Source organism: Monodelphis domestica, chromosome 5 (assembly GCF_027887165.1).
Source record: "Monodelphis domestica isolate mMonDom1 chromosome 5, mMonDom1.pri, whole genome shotgun sequence".
NCBI classification, from domain to species: Eukaryota; Metazoa; Chordata; class Mammalia; order Didelphimorphia; family Didelphidae; genus Monodelphis; species Monodelphis domestica.
The window spans coordinates 279,712,713-279,739,364 of NC_077231.1; the positions used below are offsets into that span (position 1 = coordinate 279,712,713).

General features: G+C 38.4%; 1 protein-coding gene and 1 long non-coding RNA gene across 10 annotated transcripts in view; one reads left to right on the forward strand and one right to left on the reverse strand.

Annotated features, from left to right (window-relative positions):
• MYRIP (myosin VIIA and Rab interacting protein) overlaps positions 1-26,652 on the forward strand; it is a 448,499-nt gene that overhangs the window by 160,423 nt on the left and 261,424 nt on the right. The gene's annotated exons all lie outside the window — the stretch shown is intronic.
• LOC130454655 (uncharacterized) lies at positions 1,337-17,521 on the reverse strand. Its single transcript, XR_008912460.1, has 3 exons — positions 17,103-17,521; positions 6,111-6,169; positions 1,337-1,506 (listed from the first exon to the last, which is right to left on the reverse strand). It is a non-coding gene; the product is annotated as an uncharacterized LOC130454655 (long non-coding RNA).

Consider the following 26,652-nt stretch of genomic DNA (forward strand, 5'->3'; position numbering starts at 1 on the left):
TCAGGCAAACTCAGGATAAATTATCTGAAAGAAAAGGTATTTAATTAAATAAAATGACAAGACAATTTTAAAATTTTGCATACATTCAAGAATACTTACACCTTCAGGTTTCCACATCACAGGTGAAAGACAATTGTATAGTTAGCATCTTAGAATGAGGAACTAGAACCTATCATTATACTGTTTCTCCACTGAATTGTGTCTACTAAGTGGTAGCCTCCTAACAAAGGAGAGGCCATAGAAATTTTGTGAGATAGCTAATATTTTGAGACTTTATCAAACTTATTTGTCTTTAAAAAATAAAACCAAGAACAAGTCAATTCTAATTCAGCATGAACTCCCTGGGGCTTTTCGATATTTGGATTGGAATGAATAAATTACTTTCAATTTCCATCCTGCCTCTGGTTGCTAGTGCCAGGGTTGGGCTAGTCTCTTGGTAACTTTACTTAGAAACACTGAATGGGCAGTGTTGAGTTGATGACATTTTACTTATATTCTTGTAGCTTCATCCTGTATCCCTGCAAGTACAATCATATCACTGCTCTCCCTACACTCACAATATTGGATGTAAATGTATTTATTAATAATATTTTCATCTCTGATATTAAGACCTCAAATTAGTGACCAGGACTAAATAAACATCAGAGGTAAATAAGCTCCTTTTCTCTCTGCCGCAACACTTACCACTATATAAAAGAAACTTTTCCTGAAGCAATACGAAAACAAAACCTCATGTGGTAATTCATATATTCCAGACATAGTCATGGTAGTGTGAAAGAGAGAAATAATGAAGGAAATTCAAGGACTGGATTTGCAGTGTTATCTCATCTGAGAATGAGATAGAACTATGGCTGCCAACAGGGATGGGAATGGAACATCCAGCTAAGAAAAGGAGCTGAGCAGTTAGAGATTCTGCTTTTTCCCTTTTGAACTAAAGAGGGAAGGAACAATTCTCACTGAGCCTATCTAGCTATAAATCCCTTTGTTGAACAGAAGAGATCCAGACTAATCATCTATCTGTCTTACAGTGGTTGGATAAAGACTTTTTCCCCTTTGGGGAAGGAAATAGCCTATAAATTAGAAGATTTCTTTCAGAAACTATATCTCTGTGCCAAGAAATACATCATCTTGACTATACAAAGATACTAAGATCATCTGGGACTTAGTCCCTAGACTTGAGCTTCAAACCCCTGAAGGAAAATAGAAGGAAAATTGAGGAAAATTGATCTAGGGATTTCCTGTTCCCTCTTTCCTAACTTATTATACCAAACCCCTTATCGAATAAATAGATATTTCAGCTTACTGAGAAATCATATATCTTCAATGTACTAAAGGGGATCATAGATACAATCAACTAAAGAGGACAATAAGAATAGAGATTAAAGGGGATTTTCTCTTACCCTTCAGCTCTGGTCATATCCAACATCCAACTCCATTTTCTAGACAGCTCTACCTGGGTTGGGAGAAGTGGGGTTCCTCTTTATCTGTTCCCTCCCTCTCAGTTACCTGTCAAAACATTGGTTCCTGATCCCCCACTTGTACAGTAGAATCATATAAAATTATAAATAATTAGACTTTTTCTCATAAAATACATGGGAACATTTCTTTGTAATGACTATACTCTGTCTTAATCCAAGTGACAATCAATCCCAAGGCAATAATGAAGGCATGAAATAAATCATTTCCTCAAACCAGAAAATGCTTTCTTTTTTAGCATTATCAAAAAGCATTAAAACATGAGCTCTGGTTAGGAGAATAACAATTCTAGGCACTGATTTGAAGCATCTGTTTTGACCTAATGAGTATTAAAATGAATTACCCAGTAATGGGAAAGCAAGCCATGTACTTCTCATTTCTGATGTCATCTACCTTTTCGCCAACTACAAAATTTCTCTGTATTTTCTGGGGGAATGCTTTGTTCTGTTTTATAACAATTGATAAAAATGAGTGTGATGGCCAGCATTTAGCACAAGGCTCAGCACAAGATGGGCATTCAAGAAATCCTACTGACTAATAGATAACAATATCTAAGCCACAAAAAAATCGATCATATGTGGACTGATGTTTTCTTTGCAAAAAATAGACAGGGTGTATAGGAGGATGGAAGTATGTATGAAGAACAAATATGTATTATCCATTTGATGTAAGTATATGTGTGCATAGAGCCAGGATGTTGGTACATCCCAGGGGAGCGTTCTCATGGGCTTTTTTCCTTCTCTCAGGTCAAAGGCTCATCTCCTATGGATGCTAATGACTAGAAGTGATTGTTTCACCAAAAACTATTGACATTTGATTAGTGACTTTCAGAGAAAAAAAAAAAAGAATTGAAAATCAAACATGGCAGCCTCACAACACAGAAATTTGATGAATCAGATCTCCTTTGTGATGACAGTGCCAAGGAATGAGTATACCTCCTATGTTCTAAAAATAACTCCGTATGTTTTATTGAGAAGGAGGCACCATATAGGATTATCCATAGGAGACCCTTTCCCATCTCCCTGTCTGCTAGTACTTTTTTTCCCTAAGGCTACATTTCATGTACTCTGTCATTACCTTGTATCTCCCAATTTATGAATATCTTGTCTCCCCCCATTAGAATACAAGCTTGTTGAGAGCAACAGTTTTGGTTTTTATTTTATATTTTAGGTACTTACTGCAGTGCCCAGTACACATTTGTGGACAGGAACTGGCCTTTTGATTTCATTGGTAATGGGAGGTTTGGGTGCAAAACTTCCTTTACCAATGCAGGTTGGCACCCCCTCTATGACTTCTAGCCTTATAATAGTTCTTAGCACTGTGTGTGTTGGACTCTTTTAGCAGTATTGTGAAGCCAATGAACCTCTTCTCAGAAAATATTTACTGAAGGAAGAATAAAACAGGTCACCGATCCCAGGATATGAATCCCTATCTCAGACAATTGCCTAGACCATGGAAATATTGAGTGAGTTTGCCCAGTATCACCCACCCAGGACCTATTAGTGATGGGACTTGAACTCAGGCTTTCCTGGCTCCAAGGTCAGATCTCCATCCACTGGCTCAGCTGCAATAAGCACTGAGAAATATCTGTCAGTTTGTTTAAATGGGGCATGTCATCTCATTCACACGTCAGGGAATGCACCAGAGAATTAGATGCTTTAGGTTTAGTCTCTGGTTCCAGCTAAGACTGATGATCTCATTGAAGAAGATCATCTTGTCCATGGACTCTGTAGAACTCATGGCAAGTTTGAGGTTGCTCCAGGAGTTTGGATCTGTGTTTCCTCCTGGGATATGGATAGTAACAGAACAGATCTGGCTGCAAACGGGCTGATATCATGGTTATGGAGAGATAAAAGGTATTTGCCAGGACCTTAGCTAAAGCTAGGTTCCATAGTGTACCAGATATGGAGTTAGGAGAACCTGAATTCAAATCCAGATTTAGACACTTCCTAGTTGTGTCTGAGTAAGACCTGTTTGCCATTGTTTTCTCATCTGTAAAATGGGCTAGCGAAGGAAATGGCAAACCACCCCAGTATCTTGGCCAAGAAAACCTCAAATCAAATTATGGAGAATTAGTTAGACAAGACTTAAAGTGACTAAAGAAGAATAGCACAGAGATATTTGGGGATGAAGACATCAGGGTCAGGGAATCATAGCTAAAGGACATTAGAGATCATCATATCCAACCTACTCATTTTATAGGTAAAACCCAAAGAAATTAAGTGACTTCCCCCAAGTCTCCTAGCTGGTAAGTGACTGAGCCACCATTTAAACCCAGGCCCTCTGATTTTAAATCCAGTGTTCCTTTAAGACAGTCACTTTTATGTAGGTAATCAGATTGCAAAATCTAGGAAGTTAGGGCTTTGGCAAGAGTACCACTTGTGACCATGAGAAAACAAAGGCTCTTTAGACACTAAAAGTGTTTTTATCCTTTCCCTTCCCTCCCTCCTTTTTTACCCCCCTCAAACCCTTGCCTTACATTTTGGAATTAATACTATATATTGGTTCCAAGGCAAAAGAGCAGTAGGGGCTAGGCAATGGGGGTTAAATGACTTGCCCAGTCACACAACCAGGAAGTATCTGGGGCTAGATTTGAACCCAGTACCTCCCATATCTACATCTGGCCAAGAGATCACTGAGCCACCCAGCTGCCTCCTATCCACCTTCCTTTCCTACCTCACCCAAAACATACTTTCTTTTTTCCTATTTATCATGCTTGGGCAATCAAAGGCTTTCAGATGTGTGTGTGTGTGTTTATAATCCAATAGAGAGATGTTTAAAACAGGTGTAACTTGTAGGGGCAGAGGGTTCTGCCATACTAAATCACCTTGGGGTGACTTGAATCCCCAAGGAGTTTCTAAATCTGAAGTCCAGAATCATAGAACTTTGAAGCTTAAAGGGCCTCCAGCTCTGCATTTTATAGATGAGTTAAGTGACTTAACCTAGATCACTTAATAAGTGTCAGAGCCAGAGACCTTTTCCAAGGTCACAGGTAATAAAAGGTAGAGCTTTGGGGTTCAGGGCCCCAAGATCATAACAGGTAGGTCTTTGAGGAACTCTGGGCCAATTGGCTCTTTGCTCTTTTCCCCCATGCCCACAAAAGAGCTGAATGTACCCACCTCCTAACATTCTCCCTATTATCCTACTTACAGTCATAAACTCAACAATTTCAGAATTTCCTTGAAACAAAACCCTCAAGCTCTTCCAATCTGGAGGCTGCTCTGCCTCCTAACATGAGCCACAGCCAACTTCTAATCTTCCCATCTGAAAACACTGCCTTAGTCCTTTCTGAATATTCCCCAGATTGTTCCAAAGCTCTGTAGCCTGAATGAAAATGATGGAATTGGTCTGAAGGAGTTTGCTGCCTTGGCAGGATTTTGGGCATCACATTTGAACTGATTTCTCGGCACTCTTCAATGCTGCAGGGATGTATCTGGAGGAATAGGAAATCATTGGCTTCATTTCTTCCTACATAGCTGTATTGCACTAGGGAACTGCTGCCTGAGCAATATCCTTATTTTTTCATGCTGATGACAACATCAGCAATTACTTAGAAGAAACTCTGGATTTGGGGGAAGTTATTTTTCTGTTGGTTTAGTCTACAGTTTCCTCTTTTATGTAGACAAAGGTAGCTTTTATTTTCAACATTTAATGTGTTCTATGCACATTTTTGCCACCTTCATCCCCCAAAAGGTAGCTTGGTGTCACAGTAAAGACAATCTGGGATTTAGAGTCAAAAAAAATCTGAGTTCTAATCCTCCCTTGAATGTTTACCTAGCTCTCTAATTGTGGGCAAGTAATCTAATATCACTTTGCCTCAATTTCCTCAGCTATAAAATGGGGATATCAATAGCCCTTATCTCACAGGGTTGTAATGAAAATCAAATGAGCAAATCAAATATGTAAGGTGCTTTTCAAACCTTAAAAAGCTATATAAATTTTAATATATTATTAATTTAAAAATCTATTTTAGAAATTGTTCTGTTTTTAAGAGGACACATGCATATCTGGGCAATAGCACTGATCATTCAAATTAAGTCAACAAACATCTATTAAGTGCCTTCTTTGTTCATTTGTATCCCCAATTCCTATATCTATGTAGATCTGAGATTTCACAGATATGGGAAACTAAAGGTGCAGAAACTCCTCCCACCTACATAAAGGAGCAATTAATCTGTCATTTATAAGTCTTGGAGCTATACTTGCTTTTTCTTGTGTCCCAGATTCCCCTGGTGAACCCAGGTACTCTTTGGAAGAATATTTTTAAATGTATATAAGAAAATTATATAGAATTGTCAAGGAAATGATTTATATTGAAATACAGCTATTTAAACATATATTTTAAAACTTATGAACCCCAGGTTAAGATTTCCTTTGAGAGTGTTGTCTGGGGTCACTAGAGCAGCTCATAAGTTTCAGAAATAGTTTAAGTCCAAGTCTTCTTGATTCCAAGGCCAGACCTCCTGAATGATTGACTGATAGGCACAATACCATGTTGCCTGTCTAAATCATTTATTTGATTAACATTCATCCATTTCAATAATTATTCAATAAATATTTATTAAAGTACTACTATGGATAAAGTATTAGACTTGGAGTCAGGGAGACCTGAGTTCACATCTTATCACTGATACCTGTTAGTTGTGTGATCCTGGGAAGTCATTTTGTCATTCTTAGTTTCCATTTTTTTTATCTGTAAAGTGAAAATAATTACCCCTCTCAGTGTTTTGAGGGACAAATGAAAGAACACTTGTAAAGTCCTTTGTAAACATTAAAATATTATCATAATGCTTCCTTTTTCACCCATTGTTATTATAATGCCCCTGATTGGTTCTGGGCATACAAAGATGAAGCCCTCCATGCTTCCAAAGATGATATACATACATATAAGCTCCTCAGATTTATAAACAAATCTGTTAGAAATTGATTAAGTGCTTAGATAAAGTCAGAGATTCCCGGTTCAAGAAATCATTTTAAACTGAGAGTAAAGGTAATACTTTATGTGGGAAGTAGCTCCTGAATTGGATATTGAAATAAGAATATATCAATAAGCTTATCTAGGAGAGTGTCTATTCCAAACAGCTATCAATCTAGAACCCTTTCCATCTACCCTGCTGAAGAACCCTCCCATCTCCAGTCCCATCCACACATGGAATTGCAGCATCTGAATCAGAGACTATTCCTCCTTCTCTGGCTAGCCCCAGACCTTATTTTGAATCTATCCACTTTGAAAAATGCCCTGCCACTAAGTATGCCCTTCCCCATCCTTATTTTTACTTCTTACTCTAGTAACAGTAATTTAATCAATTCTACCATTACTTTTAGAAAAGCCATAACTATGGATTATCCTATGATTCCATTAAACATTTCTCTGATTCCACTCAAGAAAGTTCTCTTTCCTAGCCACTATTCCCTGGTTTTATTCTATTGGAACTTTAGCTCCTGGAGGGCAAGAACTGTCTTTTTCTACCTTGAGTTAGAGAAATTTGGTTTTTTGATTTCATTTACCTAAATTATCTATACTGGGGTGGTGGGTTTCTATTTCACAACAGTGGATAAGGTATTGGATTCAGTAGAAAGACCTACATTCAAATCATTTCTCAAAGATTTACTAGTTGTATATGACCCAGCATAAATCTCTAGAAGGAGGGAAGGAAAGTCAACTTAGCAACCTGTTAAAGTTCCATCCAACTTTAAATCTATGCCCCTATGATTTATGTATGAAGAGGAGTACCTGTGACATAAGGCTAAAAATGATGGAAATGAGGGGTGGGTAAGGACAGATTTTTATTTGAATGAAAGGATGTTTAGTTCCACATCTGACTAAAGGCTCTCTTAGTTGAGCAAACTTATAGTCTTTCTTATTGCCAAGCTCTTAGCAATATTATTATTTCCAAGCTTAGCACTAGGAAAATAGTAGAGACCACTTACATTTACAAAGTGGCATCAATGATCCAGTCCACAGAGAGGCTACCAAGATCATCCATAAGAGGAAAGTATGAAAAAAAAGTTACCCACTATGAGTTATAGCAAAAGGTAGAAATTATGCTTTGAGGTTTTTTAGTTACATTGGTTTTGTTTGTACAAGAGCTTTTTAATTTGATGTAGTCGAAATTATTTATTTTACATTTTGTGATTCTTTCTATATCTTGCTTGGTTTTAAAGTCTTTCCCCTCCCAAAGGTCTGACATGTATACTATTCTGTGTTTACCCAATTTACTTATGGTTTCCTTCTTTATGTTTAAGTCACTCACCCATTTTGAATTTATCTTGGTGTAGGGTGTGAGGTGTTGATCAATTCCTAATTTCTCCCACACTGTCTTCCAATATTCCCAGCAGTTTTTATCGAATAGTGGATTTTTGTCCCAAAAGCTGGGATCTTTGGGTTTATCATATACTGTCTTGCTGAGGTCGCTTACCTCAAGTCTATGCAGTCTATGCCACTGATCCTCCTTTCTGTCTCTTATCCAGTACCAAATTATTTTGATGACTGCTGCTTTGTAATATAATTTGAGGTCTGGGACTGCAAGACCCCCATCATTTATGTTTTTTTTTCATTATTTCCCTGGATATCCTTGATCCTTTGTTCTTCCAAATGAACTTTGTTATGGATTTTTCTAAATCAGTAAAGAAATTTTTTGGGAGTTCCATGGGTATGGCACTAAATAGATAAATAAGTTTGGGTAGGATGGTCATTTTTATTATATTGGCTCATCCTATCCATGAGCAGTTAATGTTTATCCAATTGCTCAAGTCTAGTTTTAGTTGTGTGGCGAGTGTTTTGTAGTTGTGTTCATATAGTTCCTGTGTTTGTCTCGGGAGATAGATTCCTAGGTATTTTATTTTGTCTAAGGTGATTTTGAATGGGATTTCTCTTTCTAGTTCTTGCTGCTGAGCTGTGTTGGAGATATATAGAAATGCTGATGACTTATGTGGGTTTATTTTGTATCCTGCAACTTTGCTAAAGTTGTTGATTATTTCAATTAGCTTTTTGGTTGAATCTCTAGGATTCTTTAAGTAGACCGTCATGTCATCTGCAAAGAGTGATAACTTGGTCTCCTCCTTGCCTATTTTGATGCCTTCAATTTCTTTTTCTTCTCTAATTGCCACTGCTAGCGTTTCTAGTACAATGTTAAATAATAGAGGTGATAATGGGCAGCCTTGTTTCACTCCTGATCTTATTGGGAATGCATCTAGTTTATCCCCATTGCAGATGATGTTGGATGATGGTTTTAGATAAATACTGCTTATTATTTTTAGGAAAGATCCTTCTATTCCTATGCTTTCCAGTGTTTTTAATAGGAATGGGTGTTGTATTTTATCAAAGGCTTTTTCTGCGTCTATTGAGATAATCATGTGATTCTTGTTGGTTTGCTTGTTGATGTGGTCAATTATGTGGATGGTTTTCCTAATATTGAACCAGCCCTGCATCCCTGGTATAAATCCTACTTGATCATGGTGAATGATTCTTCTGATCACTTGTTGGAGTCTTTTTGCTAGTATCCTATTTAAGATTTTTGCATCTATATTCATTAGGGAGATTGGCCTATAGTTTTCTTTCTCTGTTTTTGACCTGCCTGGTTTTGGAATCAGTACCATGTTTGTGTCATAAAAGGAGTTTGGTAGAACTCCCTCTTTGCTTATTATGTCAAATAGTTTGTATAGTATTGGGATTAACTGTTCTCTGAATGTTTGATAGAATTCACTGGTGAATCAATCAGGCCCTGGGGATTTTTTCTTAGGAAGTACTTTGATGGCCTGTTGGATTTCATTTTCTGATATGGGATTATTTAAGAATTCTATTTCTTCTTCTGTTAGTCTAGGCAGTTTGTATTTTTGTATATATTCATCAATATCACCTAAATTGGTGTATTTATTGCCATATAATTGGGCAAAGTAATTTTTAATGATTGCCTTAATTTCCTCTTCATTGGAGGTGATGTCCCCCTTTTCATCTTTGATGCTGTTAATTTGCTTTTCTTCCTTCCTTTTTTAAATTAGATTGACCAGTACTTTGTCTATTTTGTTTGTTTTTTCAAAGTACCAGCTTCTTGTCTTATTTATGAAATCAATAGTTCTATCACTTTCTATTTTATTAATTTCTCCCTTAATTTTTAGGATTTCTAGTTTGGTTTTCTGCTGGGAGTTTTTAATTTGGTCGCTTTTGAGTTTTTTTATTTGCATTTCAAATTGATTGATCTCTGCTCTCCCTAGTTTGTTAATATATGCACTCAGGGATATGAATTTACCTCTGATTACTGCTTTGGCTGCATCCCAAAAGGTTTGAAAGGATGTCTCGCCATTGTCATTTTCCTCGATGAAATTATTAATTGTTTCTATGATTTCTTCTCTAACTAAATGATTTTGGGGTATCATATTGTTTAATTTCCAATTAGTTTTTGATTTGGTTGTCCATGTACCATTACTGATCATTATTTTTATTGCCTTGTGATCTGAAAAGGCTGCATTTACTATTTCTGCTTTTCTGCATTTGTGTGCCATGTTTCTGTGAACTAATGTATGGTCAATCTTTGTGAATGTGCCATGTGGTGCTGAGAAGAAAGTGTATTCCTTTTTATCCCTATTTATTTTTTCCATATGACTATTAATTCTAATTTTTCTAAGATTTCATTCACTTCTTTTACCTCTTTCTTATTTATTTTTGATTTGATTTATCTAAATTTGATAATGGTTGGTTCAAGTCTCCCACTAATATGGTTTTACTGTCTATTTCTTCCTTCAATTCTCCTAGTTTCTCCATTAGAAATTTGGGTGCTATATTTTTTGGTGTATACATGTTGATTAGTGATATTTCCTCATTATCTAAAGTCCCTTTTAAGAAAATATAATTACCTTCCCTATCCCTTTTGATCAGGCCGATTTTACTTTGGCTTTATCAGTTATCATGATTGCCATTCCTGCCTTCTTTCTGTCAGTTGAGGCCCAGAAGATCTTACTCCATCCTTTAATTCTGACCTTGTGGGTGTCTACCCACCTCATGTGTGTTTTTTGAAGACAACATATGGTAGGGTTTTGGATTCTAATCCATTCTGCTATTCGTCTACTTTTTATGGGTGAGTTCATCCCATTCACATTCAAAGTTATGACTGTCATTTGTGGACTCCCTGGCATTTTGATATCCTTCCCTAATTCTAACCTTTCTTCTTCAGCTCTACCTTTTAGTCCAGTGATTTACTTTAAATCAGTCCCCCTTGTACTTCCCTTTCTACCCCCCTCCCTTCTTATTCCCTCCCTTATTTTCCTCTGTAGTCTTTTAAAAAATTTCCCCCCCCACCTTCTCCCTCCCTTGTATTGCTTCCCTCCCCACCTGTCTGTTTTTTACCCTTCTACTCCCCTATAGGGCACAAATCTATTCTCTTCCCCAATGGATTGGATTGTTCTTCCCTCTTTGGGTCAGTTTCAAAGTACGTAAGAGTTGAGTATTTCCTATCTCCAACCTCTTTACCCTTCCAGTGTATCGATGTTCTCCCCCCTCCCGCCATGAGCTTTTTTGTGACATATAAATTTACCCCCATTTGTTTCTTTTCCCATTTCTTTTAGTCATAACCTCTTTTCTTTTTTAGCTTTAGTCATGTCTATATATATACATACACATGTATATGTATTTATGCATGCATATATCTATATACCTATTTATGTCTTGTCCTTTCATCCTATACAGTTTGTCACTGTTCCCTCTGATTGTAGTTCTTCTAGCTGCTCAGGTGATAGCAATAGTTTTTAAGAGTTGCCAATGACCTCTTTTCTTATAGGGATACATATCATTTTAATTTATCGAGTCTCTTAAAAAATTTTTGTTGTTGTTTTTGTTGTTTCCTCTCTTTTTTAATTACCTTTTGATGATTCTCTTGAGTTCTGTGGTTGGACTTCAGATTTTCTGTTCAGGTCTGGTCTTTTATTTATGAATGCTTGGAACTCTTCTGTTGTGTTAAATGACCATACTTTCCCCTGTAAGAATATAGTCAGTTTTGATGGGTATTTTATTCTTGGCTGTAGACCTAGTTCCCTTGCTTTCTGGAATATCGTGTTCCATGCCTTTCAGTCCTTCAGTGTGGATGCAGACAGATCCTGTGTTATCCTCACCGTGTTTCCATGATATCTGAATGGCTTCTTCTTGGCAGCTTGTAATATCTGTTCTTTCATCTGATTGTTTTTGAATTTGGCTATAACATTTCTTGGTGTTGTCAGTTGGGGATTAAATACAGGGGGTGATCTGTGGATTCTTTCAATCTCCACTTTCCCCTCTTGTTCTAGGATCTCGGGACAGTTTTCCTGGATAATTTCCTCTAGTATTATGTCCAGGCTTTTTCTTTTGTCGTGGTCTTCTGGTAGTCCAGTTATTCTTAAATTGTCTCTTCTTGAACGATTTTCTAAATCATCTGTTTTGTAAATGAGATGCTTCACATTTTCCTCAATTTTTTCATTCTTTTTGTTTTGTTTTATAGTGTCCTGCTGCCTTGTGAGGTCACTTGATTCTAGTTGTTTTACTCTGGTTCTTAATGATTGGATTTCATCAGGGGCAACTGGGTAGCTCAGTGGATTAAGAGCCAGTCCTAGAGACGGGAGGTCCTAGGTTCAAATCTGGACTCAGCCACTTCCTAGCTGTGTGACCCTGGGCAAGTCACTTGACCCCCATTGCCTAGCCCTTACCACTCTTCTGCCTTGGAGCCAATACACAGTATTGACTCCAAGGCGGAAGGTAAGGGTTAAAAAAAAAAGATTGGATTTCATCTCTGGCTTTTTGGTTGTCTTTTTCCTTCTGGTCTGATTTTCTTTGAAGATTGTTTTTCATCCTCTTTACCTCGTCTTTCATCTCCTTTGCCTCATCTTTCATCTCCTTTGCCTCATTTTCCAGCTGGATGATTTTGGCTTTCAGGACACTATTTTCTTGTTTTAGTTCAAGTGCCTCTGTTTCCAGATGACTTATATTAATTTTTAAATTCTTTTCCCAATTGTCTTCAGCCTTTCTTAGTTGTGTTTTGAGTTCTTCCACAGCCTGTATCCAATTCGCTGGGATTTCTGGTTTATTGTTTGTTGATCTCTCCCCCTCTGTTCCATTTGCTGAGTAGTAGCTGTCTATTGTAGTTTCTTTCTTCCGTTTCTGTTGTTTGCTCAAATTCACCCCTTCTTTACTCCCTGTATTTGTCTGTGCTCTTGTTCCTCTCATTTTTTTGTTTTTTGGGGACTTCTATCAGTCTCCCCTCTTGGAGCTTTAACAGAAGATCTCTTGGTGTAATCTCTGGGGGAGGGTTGTTGGGGGTTTGAGCTTTCCTGTCCTCTGGAGGCTTTTGATTGGCTTAAAGTCCAGCAGTCAATGAGGATGGATGGGGAGCCTGGGCTTCCCTGTGTTCTGGAAACTTTTGATGGGATTGAGTTCAGCTTAGTTGGGCTGGGTTTACTCTGAGTTTTAAACTTCCTGGATGACTGGAGCAAATATGGAGGATCTCCAAAGCTCTGGCCAGGCAGCCAGGTCTATGCTCTTTCTAGGCTGCCATCTTGACTTCGCCTCTGGGTTTCTGTTTTTTCAGAAGACCCTGCTCTCTAAGGGGGGAGGTGCATGGCCTCCTTGGGCTCTGAGGGCTCCTGATGGGATTAGGTTCAGCTAGTTCTTTCAGAAGACCCTGCTCTCTAAGGGGGGAGGGGTCGGGGCTTGCCTGGGCTCTGAGGGATCCTGATGGGATTAGGTTCACCTGGTTTGGGCCAAATGAGCCCTGAAGCAAAAAAACCTCCTCCTCCACAATCTGTGTTGAATGCCTGGAGACTGACCTGGGTTGTTTTCAAGATAAGCCCTTCACCAGCATTGAGGTTTTTGTTCTTTCAGAAGCTCTGAGGGCTCCTGATGGGATTAGGTTCAGGTGGTGTGGGCCAAATGATCCCCAAGCCAAAAAAAAAGGAAGAAAAAAAAACAACCTCCTCCTCCACAGTCTGTGTTGAATGCCCAGAGACTGGCCTGGGTTACTTTCAAGGTAAGCTCTTCGGAGCAACCCCTTTGCCAGCCCTGAGTTTTCTGTCCTTTCAGTAGCTTTGAGGGCTCCTGATGGGATTGGGTTCAGCTGGTGCCCTAAAGCTGGGACCTCCCTTGAGACTCAGATGGAAGGACCCAGCCAGGGGGCTACAGGCTTCCCCCTTCTCTCTATGTTTCCCTGCCGTCTGTGTTGGGCACCTCCGGAGACTGGCTCAGGTTGCTTTCAAGGTGAGTCCTCAGAGCCCTGAGGTTCCCGCTGCTGCAGTGGGCTCAGCACTCTGGGTTGGGGGGATGGGTCCTGGGACCTTCCTTCTGCCTACCCCTTAGATCCAAGTGATCTAGGGTTCTGGCTTTTGGGGTGTGGTACCTTTTGATCCAGGTCCAGGAGGAGGGTTCCCCTGTCTATCCTGTTGTTCAGCTTGAATTTCGGTGTCCTAGGAGCACTCTATTTGCGATCGGTAAGGAAGGGTTTCCAAGGTCTGAACTTTTACTGCTTCTACGCCGTCATCTTGACCAGAAGCCAGTTATCTGAGGTTTTTTAATTAAAATTGGAAAAGTAGTTTTCAAAATAATTGACAGGTAAAGATGGAGTAGTGGTCAAGGTGAGGGCAAAGACACCCAATAAAGGTATTATACCAAATCATATAGATGAGCAAATGATAAAAGGATTTTGAAATCTCACACATTCTATTTATAACAAGTTTTTTCTTTTTTTCTTTGATGGGTTTTAATTAAGAGTTTCAAAGCGAGAAGAGGCATCATTGAGTATGAGCAAGAGAGCTGGCTTTGGACAGGAAAATGGGATTCTAGTTCCTCCTTTAACACATACTAACTGTATGACTCTGAACAAGTTACTTGTAGTCTCAGTGGCTCGGACAACTCTCTAAGACTTTAAAGTTCCAGAATGGGTACTAGTCTCCACTGGGAGAGGGTGTTTCCTCATTGGGATCTCCCTATACCAATGAAGCATTGGTTAGGTCAAGTAAACTTAGCAAGAGTTTATTAGATATTTATCATATATGAAAGAGAGAGGAGGTAGAAGGAAGAAAAGAAGATGGAAGGAAGGAAGGAAGGAAGGAAGGAATGAAGGAAGGAAGGAAGGAAGGAAGGAAGGAAGGAAGGAAGGAAGGAAGGAAGGAAGGGTAAACCTTAAAATTTCTTAGACTTATAAATGTTGGAAATTTCACCATTGGGAAATTTCATACTTGAAAAATTTCCTATTGAGAATGGGAACTCTATTGGAATGTGAACCCCATTGGCATGGGAGGTTCCTCCTCCTCCCTTCTTAAAATTACTTTAGGACAGAAACCTTTTGCTGAACAATGGAAAGGACTTTGACCTATGCTTAAGCATAGAACAGGAATTTCTTTGAGTCATGATTGATTTTAGAATTGATACAATGGAGATACTTGGAATGACAGAACCAAGTCTTGGAAATTGCAATCTCCACCCTACTCAGTCCTAACAGGATTTAGGAAGGGCTGCAGCATAGATCAAAATTTAATTATTCCAATCTCTACCCTACTCAGGGTAACAGGATTTAGGAAGGGCTGTAGCAAAAGATCAAGATTTAATTATTTGAGAATATGACCTCCAACAGACATGTGCAAAGCCACAGACCTCTGGGCGGTCCTGGGTTAAGCTAGAGCCACCATTGGCACAGGGAAAATGATGGACAGTGATTGGTAGATGTGAGAACTGAGGGGAGGGAACTTGGATGGGTTCCTTAAAGATAGGGGGGTCTGAGGACTGAGGGTTGGTTGGAGAGTTTTGGCTTTGAGTGGTTGGAGAGGTGCTCTGAGAAGCTTGCTCTGAAGGAAGCTGGAGGTGGAGGCCCCGGAGACTGTTTCTCCATTTTGGTCACGTGAGTAATAGGGACTGATCTCCTTTCTTTGCCCCAGCTATCTAAGGGCTTGGGCCTTTTGGCCCAGCCTAAACAGAAGGGGTATTTAAGCCCTATTCCCTTCTCTCCCCTTTCTCTCTCTCTCTCTCTCTCTCTCTCTCTCTCTCTCTCTCTCTCTCTCTCTCTCTCTCTCTCTCTCTAATTCCTTTCTTCCTCCTGTTTGTAATTAAACTCTATAAAAGGCTGACGGCTGACTTGAGTTTTCATTTAGGAATTACATAGCTGAATTCCTTGGCGACCTCAAATTAATATATATCAGTCTTTTAAAGTGATTTCCTTGTCACAGAAGGAAGGAAGGAAGGAAGGAAGGAAGGAAGGAAGGAAGGAAGGAAGGAAGGAAGGAAGGAAGGAAGGAAGGAAGGAAGGAAGGAAGGGTATATAAAATAGAGGAGTGGTCAGTAAGAGGAGAATACTTCTGATTAAAGGAAATCTATTCATTGAAATGTAAAATTGAGTTATAGATATAAAAGTTCCCCAGACTAGTTTGTTTATTTAATGTCATTTGGCCACCATTTCAATTCTAATATCTATTCTGGGAGAGCAGAAAGTATCTCTGAAGACAGTTGTAAGGGCTTAATAGAAGATTCTATTTAGGAGATGAACATTTCATAATAAAGGGCTGAGTCAGATGCAGTAGGGTGTTTGTAAGCCTTAAAAACTAGCCAAGTAAGAAAAGTTCTTAACAGAGTTGGACTCTGCAAGATGCTAATATAATATCTCCTTGCTTATGACACTCAGTCCTTGGAAGCTTGAAGATTTTTAAAACTGGAATCCATAGAAAAATCAACCTCCTCAGAAAAATATTCCTTGAGGAGAGAGGCCTCAGAATTTCAGATTCTAGGCAGAGTCCACTTCACCTTAACTGGTTCATGAAAACGTAGTCAGGTGACCCAATGATTCAGGAGCAAGTCATTCTAGAGGACAACATTGTAGAGGAGAGAAGAGAAGAGAAGACCCAAATGCTTGCTACATTTCGGATGGTGGAAAGGGAGGATAGCTAAGAATAGGAAGGAGACATGGAAGAAGGAAAAGGATAAAGGATTTCAATTCCTGGCATATAATAGGTATTTAATAAATGTTTATTCCTTTTCCTTTCCAGTATTCCAAGTAGAATGATTTTCATGCTAAACCCCTCAACATTCACAGCAATTCAATGGAAGTTAAGAAATTGCATAGATTTAAGGTCAAATGGTTCTTGGATCAGGAGCTATTGAGGGACACAGTGCATCCTTGCTTTATATAGTTGGAGTATTTAAAAAAAGATAAAAAGGAGGGAAGTTTTGTGCCCAAAAAGAAGCTTGGACTTTCAGTATGGAGAGGGTAAAAGAGAAGAGAACCCCCCTTCTCAAAGAGGGGTTTAGGGAAGACAGCAGATGTAACGGGGTTGGCTCAGAGAGAGGAGAGGGGGTTTGAAGATTTTCCCCCTTCTGCCTTCCCTCCTTAGCTAAAGCTGTTCTCCCCAATTTTCTCTTGTCCCTCTTGTCCCCGCTCCACTACTCGAGACCAAAAGGTCTCCCCTTGATCCATTCACTCACAGTCATGTTGGGGAATAGATAACTTTTAATGTTAACTCAATCATATAATACAAAAGGAATAATGGGCAGGGAAGAATGGGAAAAGGAAAGTGGGAAAAGGGGGTCCCTGTCTCTGTCTAAACCCTTCCCCCCCTCATCAAGTTTGGGGGGAACTCTGGCGTTGGAAGCCTGAGCCCCCTGAGAGAAATTCAGGTTGACTCACCCCTGGGCAACAGGACCTGAGGTAAAGTCTGCTCAGGTTTCTCTTCAGAAGTCCCTTCAATTGGGAAGTGTTGAGAGGAAAAATTTCTAGTTACCAGTAGGAAAAATGGGTAACCCTCAGGAGAAAATCTTTTCCCCAACTTCTCTCTTTGGCTTCTCAAGACCGAGAGACCCTCACTTCTCTCCCAGCCAGAGTCTACTCCTCCTCTGGATTCCACTACTGGGGCCCCTCCTCTGTTGAGGTGATCAATTTCACATACTCTTCTGCTTGGTAGTTTTTCTCTAGTGCCAGCCTCTGTCACAATGGAGAATTTAAAGCCCAAGTATATATACACCAGGTATTCCAAATGAGAATTATGCCATTGTCTTGATTCCCATAAAGATGAGGAATACAGTTATCAGTTTCATGTCTCACAGAAGATAAAGTTATGTGTGCTATGCCAGATCAAAGGGAGATGGTGTGGACTTCATGTAGGAGATTTTGCAGTTAATAACTTATCTAGAATGATCTCTATGATGTTAACACAAGTTCTCTCACCCATCATAAGTTTAATTAAGTCTCTTCCTTTCTCTAGAATTCACTTTTCTATTCTTGGACTGAGAGATCTCAAAGGACCTCCCAGTTTTAATATTTTATCACTTTGGAGAGGAAGTTGTGGGGCAGGGGAAAGCAGACTGGATTTGGAATCCCAGGACATGGCCTTAAATTCCAGCTTGGCTACTTATGTGGAACATTGAGCCTCAGCTTCTCGTTTGTAAAATAATAAAGAAGGGAAAAGCAGAATCTCAAATTCTCATAGGACTCAAATTCCATCTTTGACAGTTAAGTGAGTGTGGATAATCATTTAACCAACCACAGGTCTCAATATATTGTCTGTAAAATGATGGGTTGGTATAGATAGCCTCAGAGGACCTTTCAACTCTACATCATTTAAACCTCTTTGAGCATTAGTTCTCTCATATGTAAAATTAAGAGATTAGAATACATGACCTTGGTCATGTCCATCTCTATGATTCTATACCCAGTTGACCTCTAAAATCTCAGATCTAAGATTGTGATCCTATGATTAAAATTGTGGATTTTTTCTCATTACAAGGGAAAAGAAAAGGAGTTTCTCGCTCCTACTTTGTTCCTGTAGCACCACTTCCTGCCTTTCTTCCTGCCCAGTGAGTGAGGAAGAGAAGTTCATCATTTCCATTGTAGGTGCTATTTGAAATGCTACCTTTTCCACACTGGCCCAGTGCCTCTGCTATGCATAACCATTATTATCCATTTTCTTGTGAAATATTGGCAGAATATTTATCTAAAATAAACAATCCACCTCTTCTGTGTGGTAGATGAATATTAGCATGTTTGCTAACCATTCCCTCTTTAGGACATTCTCTAGGAAATGTACTTAATGTGGACATTTATAAAGACATGTCCTCAGGAGCTTATTTGTACATACAACTATACACAGTGTTGTGATTTAGAGCTCCATTGTAATTGAATGTTTCTGTTGCCATTATAAACCACAAGAGCAAAATTTTGAGTGATTTGTATACATTACTGGAATTCCCCAGATCAAAATATTGAGTTAGAATGCTACTTCAGTGTCTTTTATTCATTTAAATTTTATCTGGATCCCAAAGAAAGACAAAAACATAATGAATGAGCATTTCTAAATATGTAGTGATTAACATAGCTTATCATATTAATGTTTTTGCATTTCTTTGACCCTCATGCTTTTTTTCCCCATGCTGTTTTCCAATGAATAAATTAAAAAAGCCAAGGTACTTGGGACAGAGCAATTTAATCTGAAATTCAATGAGAACTCTAGGCTACTTCTTCCTTGACAAGCAATTGGTTTGTTTTCATTTTCTGCCTATTTTTATATCTATTACTGGGTGACATTCCCCATTTTCTCATAATTCTCAAACTTGATTTATGGTCTTCCTCTCCATTCCATTCTTCTAGCATCATCCCCAAAGAGATTTCAATATAGACAATAATAATAATTGTTATTATAGGTAATGTTTATATAGTATCTACTATGTGCCAGGCACGGTGCTAAGTGCTCTTTGTAAATACTATCTCACATGTTGATCCCCACAACAACCCTGGGAGATAGGAACTGTTATTAACTTTTACAATTGGAAAAACTAAGGGAAAGAGAGGTTAAGTGACTTGTCTACAGCCACTGCTAAGTGGTAAGTTTGTCATTTCCTCCTCCAGCTCATTTTACAGATGAGGAACTGAGGCAAACAGAGGTAAGTGATTTGCCCAGTGTCATATTAAAATAGTAAATAGTTGAAGCCAGATTCAAACTCAGGAAGATGAGTTTTCCTGACTCTAGACCCAGCACACTATCCACTATGCAACCTAGCTGTTCTATACTAAATGTTTAATAAATGTTTATTGACTTACTGATTTAAGATTACAGGGTTCATCTCCTATAATTAGGTTACCCTAGGAGTAAAAGTAAAACATACACAAGTTTTGACTGTCTCTGTAGTAGATGACTTCTATGGAGCAGATGCCTTAAGGCATTCTAAAGACTCTAAAGTCATGTCTTCTTCCTTATAACCTGTCCCTTAGACCTTCTAGGTCTTGCTCACTTCCTTGCCACTAACCTTTCCTACATATATTGTTTTCATCAATTAGAATGTGAATTCCATAAAAGGAGAGATTTCTTTTCCTATTTGTATTTCTAGAACTAATCTCAATGCTTAGAATATGGTAAAGAATAATATTTTTCCTTCCTCCTCCATCTCTCCTACCATTCCTCCATCTCTCCTACCATTCCTCCCTCCCTCCCTCCCTCCCTTCCTTCCTCCCTCCCTCCCTCCCTCCCTTCCTTCCTTCCTTCCTTCCTTCCTTCCTTCCTTCCTTCCTCCCTCCCTCCCTCCCTCCCTCCCTTCCTTCCTTCCTTCCTTCCTTCCTTCCTTCCTTCCTTCCTTCCTTCCTTCCTTCCTTCCTTACTCTTCTCCTTCCTTACTCTTCTCCCTCCTTCCTCCCTTCCTCCCTTCCTTTCTGCCTTCCTTCCTGCCTTTCTGCCTTCCTTTCTGCCTTCCTTCCTTCCTTTCTGCTTTCCTCCTTCCTTCCTTCCTTTCTGCTTTCCTCCTTCCTTCCTTCCTTCCTTCCTTCCTTCCTTCCTTCCTTCCTTCCTTCCTTCCTTCCTTCCTTCCTTCCTTCCTTCCTTCCTTCCTCGCTTCCTTCCTTCCTCGCTTCCTTCCTCGCTTCCTTCCTTCCTTCCTTCCTTCCTTCCTTCCTTCCTTCCTTCCTTCCTTCCTTCCTTCCTTCCTTCCTTCCTTCCTTCCTTCCTTCCTTCCTTCCTTCCTTCCTTCCTCGTTTCCTTCCTTCCTTGCTTCCTTCCTTCCTTCCTTGCTTCCTTCTTCCCTCCCTTCCTTTCTTCATCTTGCCCAGGTTGGAAGTACATCCCTTCTTTGCCCTTATCATGTGCTATCATATATTGTACTCCATGATTTACATACCATATCTGAATTAGGATTATAGATTTAGGACTGGAAGATACCTGGAGTATGTCCCTTCATTTGCCAGATGAAAAAAGTGTGCTGTGTAGCAATTCTCATCTCCAGCCTTTGCACAGACTATCCTTCATACCTGGAATATACTCTTTATTCATCACTAACTCTTTTAATCCCGAGTTTTTTCAAGATTCAGGCCAAATATCACTTTCTATAAGAAGCATATCAGGATCAGCCCAGTTGATAGGTCCTGCCTATCTAAAAAGCTACTTTGTATTTACTGTAGATATTATATTATTTCTGTGTGCATATATTGTTTCTTATTATAAAATGTAAATTTCATGAGGGTAAGAGTTGTTTCATTTTTATCTTGTATTTTAAGTATGGAGCACAGTATACAATATATACTTAATAAATGCCAGCTAAATTGAAATGTGTTGAATTCAATTAAATAGTTTGCCAAAGGTCATGGTATTTCTGGTAATAAAATATATCAGGTTACCTTTTTTCTTGACCCTTTGCATTGTTAAATTTTATTTATCCTGCCGTCAACTTTGACCCTTGAATATTCTTCTTGTTCCCTCTTCCTCCAGTCTTTACCTATGATAGATACTCCTATTGAATTTAAAATGATTTTGTAATATTGTTTAAATTATCAGGTAATTTAATATTTGTCTGTGAGAGTAACAATAAACCCATAAAATTTAGCTTCATTCACAAATCCAGTCAGTATTTCATGATTTCTTTGTCTAGATTATCAACAAAAAACTGACTAGGAAAGTTTTTATGAAATAAATGAATATTGAAAATTTTCTCCTGGATTTTATGGCTTAGGACATAGTATCTTTGCTATGATATCCAAGAGATTATTACAGACATGACTGGAATATAGAAGCAAATGCCTTCAAATTGAATTCTATAATCTCTCTTCTACTAAACATCCTGTCACTTCTCCTCTCTATACACCCAATGCCAACCACGGTGTCTTATAAAGTGAGCACTTAATAACAATTAATGCCAGATTGGGAGTTCAAGATCTGGATTCTAGTTCCAAGCCTACCACTAACTTGTTTTGTAACTTTGGGCAAAGTACTTATTCTTTCTAAGATTATTTCTTTCTCTCTTATAATAAAGGGGCAGGGATAGTGTACTAGAAAGAATACTGGCTCCATAATCATAAGACCTGGGTTCAGATGCCACTTCCCTAATTTATAACCTGTGCAATATTGAGCAAATCATTTCATTTCCCTTGGTCTTATTTTCCTAAGATGTAAAATGAGGGAGTTTGTGCACTTCACGGTGCACAAAACCAAGGTACCTTCCAACTCTAGATTAAGTATCCTGTGAGCCTATGAATCTTAGAATGATATAGTTTCAGTGGCAAATGAACTTTTCCAGATCTAACAGTTTCTAAAATGTGTAAACCAATGGTACTAAATCTCTTTTCCTTCTCCACTCTCTACTATAAAGTTAGAGATCTCCTAGTCCAGCTACGTAATTGTATAGATAAGGAAATTGCTCCACTTAGATAAAAAATGATTTTTCCAAGTTCATCAGAGGTGCATTGGGTAGACACTAGTCCTGAAGTCAGGAAGACTTGAGTTTAAATTTGACCTCAGGAACTAACTAACTGTATGACCATGGATAAGTCATTTAATCTCTGCCTCAGTAGCCTCATATGCAAAATGAGGATAACAACATTATTTGCCTCCCAGGGGTGTTGTGAGTCTCAAATGTGATATCAGTACAAAACACTTAGCCTAGCACCCGGCACACAGTAGGTGCTATAGAAATTCTTATTACATTCTTCTGCTTTCTCTTCCGTCACCCAAATGCTGAGGCAGAGTCATGGTTTAACACTAAATAGTTTGAATTTGATGTTTCCACTGTAATGTGCTGCTTCTTATCGTTACCTAGTAATGACCAAATATCTCTAGTTATCACTGGAGTGAGGCACTGCCTATCTCTGCTGTATATGGGGATACACATTTTCTGTAACACATATGGCATTCTAGGCTAAGAGTTAGCTTTTGGTAAGTGGATGCAGCTTCTCTAGGAGTTTTTTTTTTCTCATTTGTTATTCTTATACTCTCATGTAGTGACTTTTTTGCCTACGGCTACCCTCAGAAAACAAAACAAGTCCTGAAATCCTGCATAGTGCATCTTGTTAGTGAGGTGAAACTTGCTAGGCTGAGCATCCTTCTACCAGAAAAAGTTACTCAGCTATCAGAAAAGATTTCTGCACATGATGGAGTGGTTCTTGCTTTCCTCAGGCTTTTTAGCTAACCATGGCCCATGTTTGTAACACACAGTGACAATATTTGGAAAGCAGGAGATTGAGAGAAATCAAGGAGAAAGATTCTCCTGATCTCCTCCTCTCAAAAAATAAAAATTAAAAACAAAAACAACTAACAGCTAACATCTCTGCTAAGGGTATAACTATGTGGCACTTTAAGCTTTGTAAAGTACTATAATAATTATAATGATAATAGCTAAGATTTTTATAGAGCCTACTGCATTCCAGACACAATGCTAAGTTCTTTGAAATTACCTAATTTATCCATACAACACTCCCGGGAAGTAGGTGCTTTTATGAAACACATTTTACAGAAAAGGAAAGGAGTCACAGAGGGATTAAGTAACTTGCCCAGGGACACTCTGCTAGGGGGTTTCTTGGGGAAGATTAGAACCCAGCTCTCCTTGACTATAAATCCAATGTTCAGTCCATCATACCATTTAGCTGCCATATATATCCTTGAAATACATATGAGAAATTCATAACATTTATATAAGAACATAATTATCCCTTATGAGCTAAATACTCAAAGGATATGACCAAGCAATTTTTAAAAGAGGAAATTCAAGTGATCAAACTACCAAGTGAAAGAATGCCTTCATTCACTAAAAAGCATGACAAAGGTTTTATTTCCTTCCTATATATCATGTAGGCAAAAATGTGAAGAAAAGTAAAATTGTGATTGAGGAACTGTGGAAATACAGGTATCCTAGTACACTGGTAATGGAGGTTGAACTGGTCTCAATTATTCTAAAAAAGAGTCACGTGGGATACAGTCAAGATGTCAGAGCAAAGCCAGGGTCTTACTTAAGCTTTCTGAAATTCCCCTTCAAATGACTTTAAAATAATACCTCAAAATGAATTCTAGAGCAGAAGAACCCATAAAAGGACAGAGTGAAATAGTTTTCTTTACCAAGACAACAACTAGAAGATTAACAGGAATGGTCTATATGGAATATAATCTAGAAAGATAGCAATAGACTTTGGGGGTGACTGAATCAGTAGGAGGTAGTAACTTTAAGATCCCTCGGCACACAAACAGTAAAGGGGTCAAATAACTGATTAGGAGAAGATTATAGGAGAATCTTTGCTGGCACTAGGTACAGGATTCTGATCCATTATTCATACATGGTTCCCTGTCATAGCTCCAAGCAAGGAGAAGCACAAGGCCATAAGAATGTATGGCCACAATGAAGTAGGAATTCTGTTCAGTTCTGGGGCAAGAAAATGATTGCTTGTGGTTGCTCACTAACCAGAGCTTAGGTTAGAACAGAAGTAACCATACCACTCCTTAAATCATACCACCCTGAGAGAACTGAAAACTTATAGACCCCCTAGAACTAGCTCTGAAAAAAGTAGCATGAAAACCCCAAACTTGAGACAATGTCCAATCCATCCCAAAAACATAATCCAATGTTACATAAAATAAAAAGTCACAAATTGGGCTGGAAAAATGAGCAAACAACTAAAGAATCTTGTCGTAGAAGATATTATGGTCATAGGGAAGATCAAAACACAAACTCAGAAAAAGACAAAATTAAAACAACTACTTCCAAAACCTCAATGGAAAAAAAATGTGAATTTGTCTCAGGTACAAAAAAAAATTCCAGAAAGAACTTCAAAATCAAATAAGAAAGGGAAAGGAAAAATTGAGTAAAGAAATGAGAGTAATTCAAGAAAATGATGAAATAATATCAATAGTTTGGTAAAAGAGATACAAAAATCCACTGAAGAGAATTTCTTAAAAAGTAAAATTGGCCAAATGGAGGGACAAAAGTTCCCTGAAAGAAAATAAGTTCTGAAAATTAGAATTAAACTCCTGAGACATCAAACAATAATCTAAAACAATCTGAAGAATGAAAAAAGGAAGAAAATATAAAATATCTCTTTGAAAAACAATTGAACTGGAAATTAGACATAGGAAAGAAAAATTTAAGAATTATTGGACTACCTAAAATCCACAATCAAAAATAGAGAAAAGACAATTTCAAGAAATTATCAAAGAAAACTGCCCCTGTATCCTAGAATGAATGGGTAAAATAGAAATTGAATGAATTTACCAATCACTTTCTGAAAGGAATTCTAAAATGAAAATTCCTATAGCTCCCTGGTAAATTAATGTTTGTAAACTATTTCTTGTTTCAATGACTGATATATTCTAGCTTGACTGTGACAGAAGAACTGCTAGGGAAACCTGAGACTGCTTGGTTGTAATAGAGATAGAAATAAGAGATACTGAGAGACAGATACTGCTAGAGGTAGAGGGATACTGGTACAGGGGAATGCTACTGGGGTCTTGCCTACTGATCTCTATTGATGGCTAATGGATCAATCTATTTCCTAATCTCCTCCTCCCCTCACTCCCTCCCTCTTTCACCCTCTCCTTCCCACTTCCCAGTTTTCTTCTTGAAGCCTTTGGCTTTTTCTCTCCCCCCCTTGAGTGGACTATAAAGATACTCTCTTCTTTTCCTTTTCAAGTCAGGGGGTTTATTGGGATAACAGGATGGGAAACTGAGGTAAGAGGGATGAGGGTGTCCCTAATCTAAAATTAAGATTATGAGGGTTTTGGGAAGTCACAACTGTGACTCTAAGTCAGTTAGAGAGATGGAGGACAATGGTTAAAATCTTCTTTCTTCTTCACCAAGAAAAGTCTCTCCTTCAGCCTGGCTTTCCTCCAACTCTTAAGAGGTCAGTCAAATCTCAGAGAGAGACAGAGAATCAGATTCTCCTTTGGTCAGAGCCCAAAAAGCCAAGCCTGCCCCCCCCCCCCAAGGGTCCTTCAGCCAGCTTCAACTCCCAGAGAGAGACAAAACCAAAGTCCAAGTTCCTGCTTCTTCTCCTCTGTGGTCAGACCCCCAACTGCCAACTCCTGGGAACATTCCATTTGGAACCTTCTTCTTGATTGACAGAAAGGTCCCCAGCCTTGTTTCTTGCATCTTGGCTTGACCTGCAAAACCTCTCTCTCTTCATGTCTTACCATACTGAACAAGGAGACGAAATTACTAGCAACCAGAAAAAAATAGCCAGGATCATACAAGGTTTATCAGTTTCAACATTAAAGGAGCAAATAGCTTAGAATATGATATTGCAGAGGAGCTAGGAATCATCTACCCATAAAACCTGAGTATAATTTTTCAGGGGGAAATGGATATTTAATTAATTAGAGGGCTTTTAAGATTTTCTGATGAAAAGACCAGGGCTGAATAGAAATTTTGTCTTTCAAATACAAAATTCAAGAAAATATCAGAAGGTAAAAGGAAAGAAAATCATTAGAAATTCATTAGGATTAAACAGTTTATATTCCTATGTGGGGAGATGATACTTGTAACTCTTCAGAATTTCATTATTATTAGAGAATTTAGAAAGACTAAACATAGAGGGCATGAATGTGAGCTGATTATGATAAGATGATATAAAAAATAAGGGGTGAGAAAGAGGGATAATTATGATGAGATAATATCTAAAAAATAAATAAGTGAGCCGAAACACAATGATCTGGGACAATTCTGAGGGATTTACGATGGGGAATGCCACCCATGGGTCTCCAGAGAAAGAACTGTAAGAGTTGGATAGATGTGGAGCAAAGCATATTATCTTTCACATCAATATATTTATGGTTTTATTTGGGGGTTTTGGTTTTTTTATGAATGTATGCTTACAACGATGACCAATATGGAAGTGTGTTTTGCATGATAATACATATATGACCCAGATCAAATTGCCTACCCTCTCAGATGTGGGAGGGGGATTGGGTGGAAGGGAAAGAGATGGTTTGGATCTTATAATT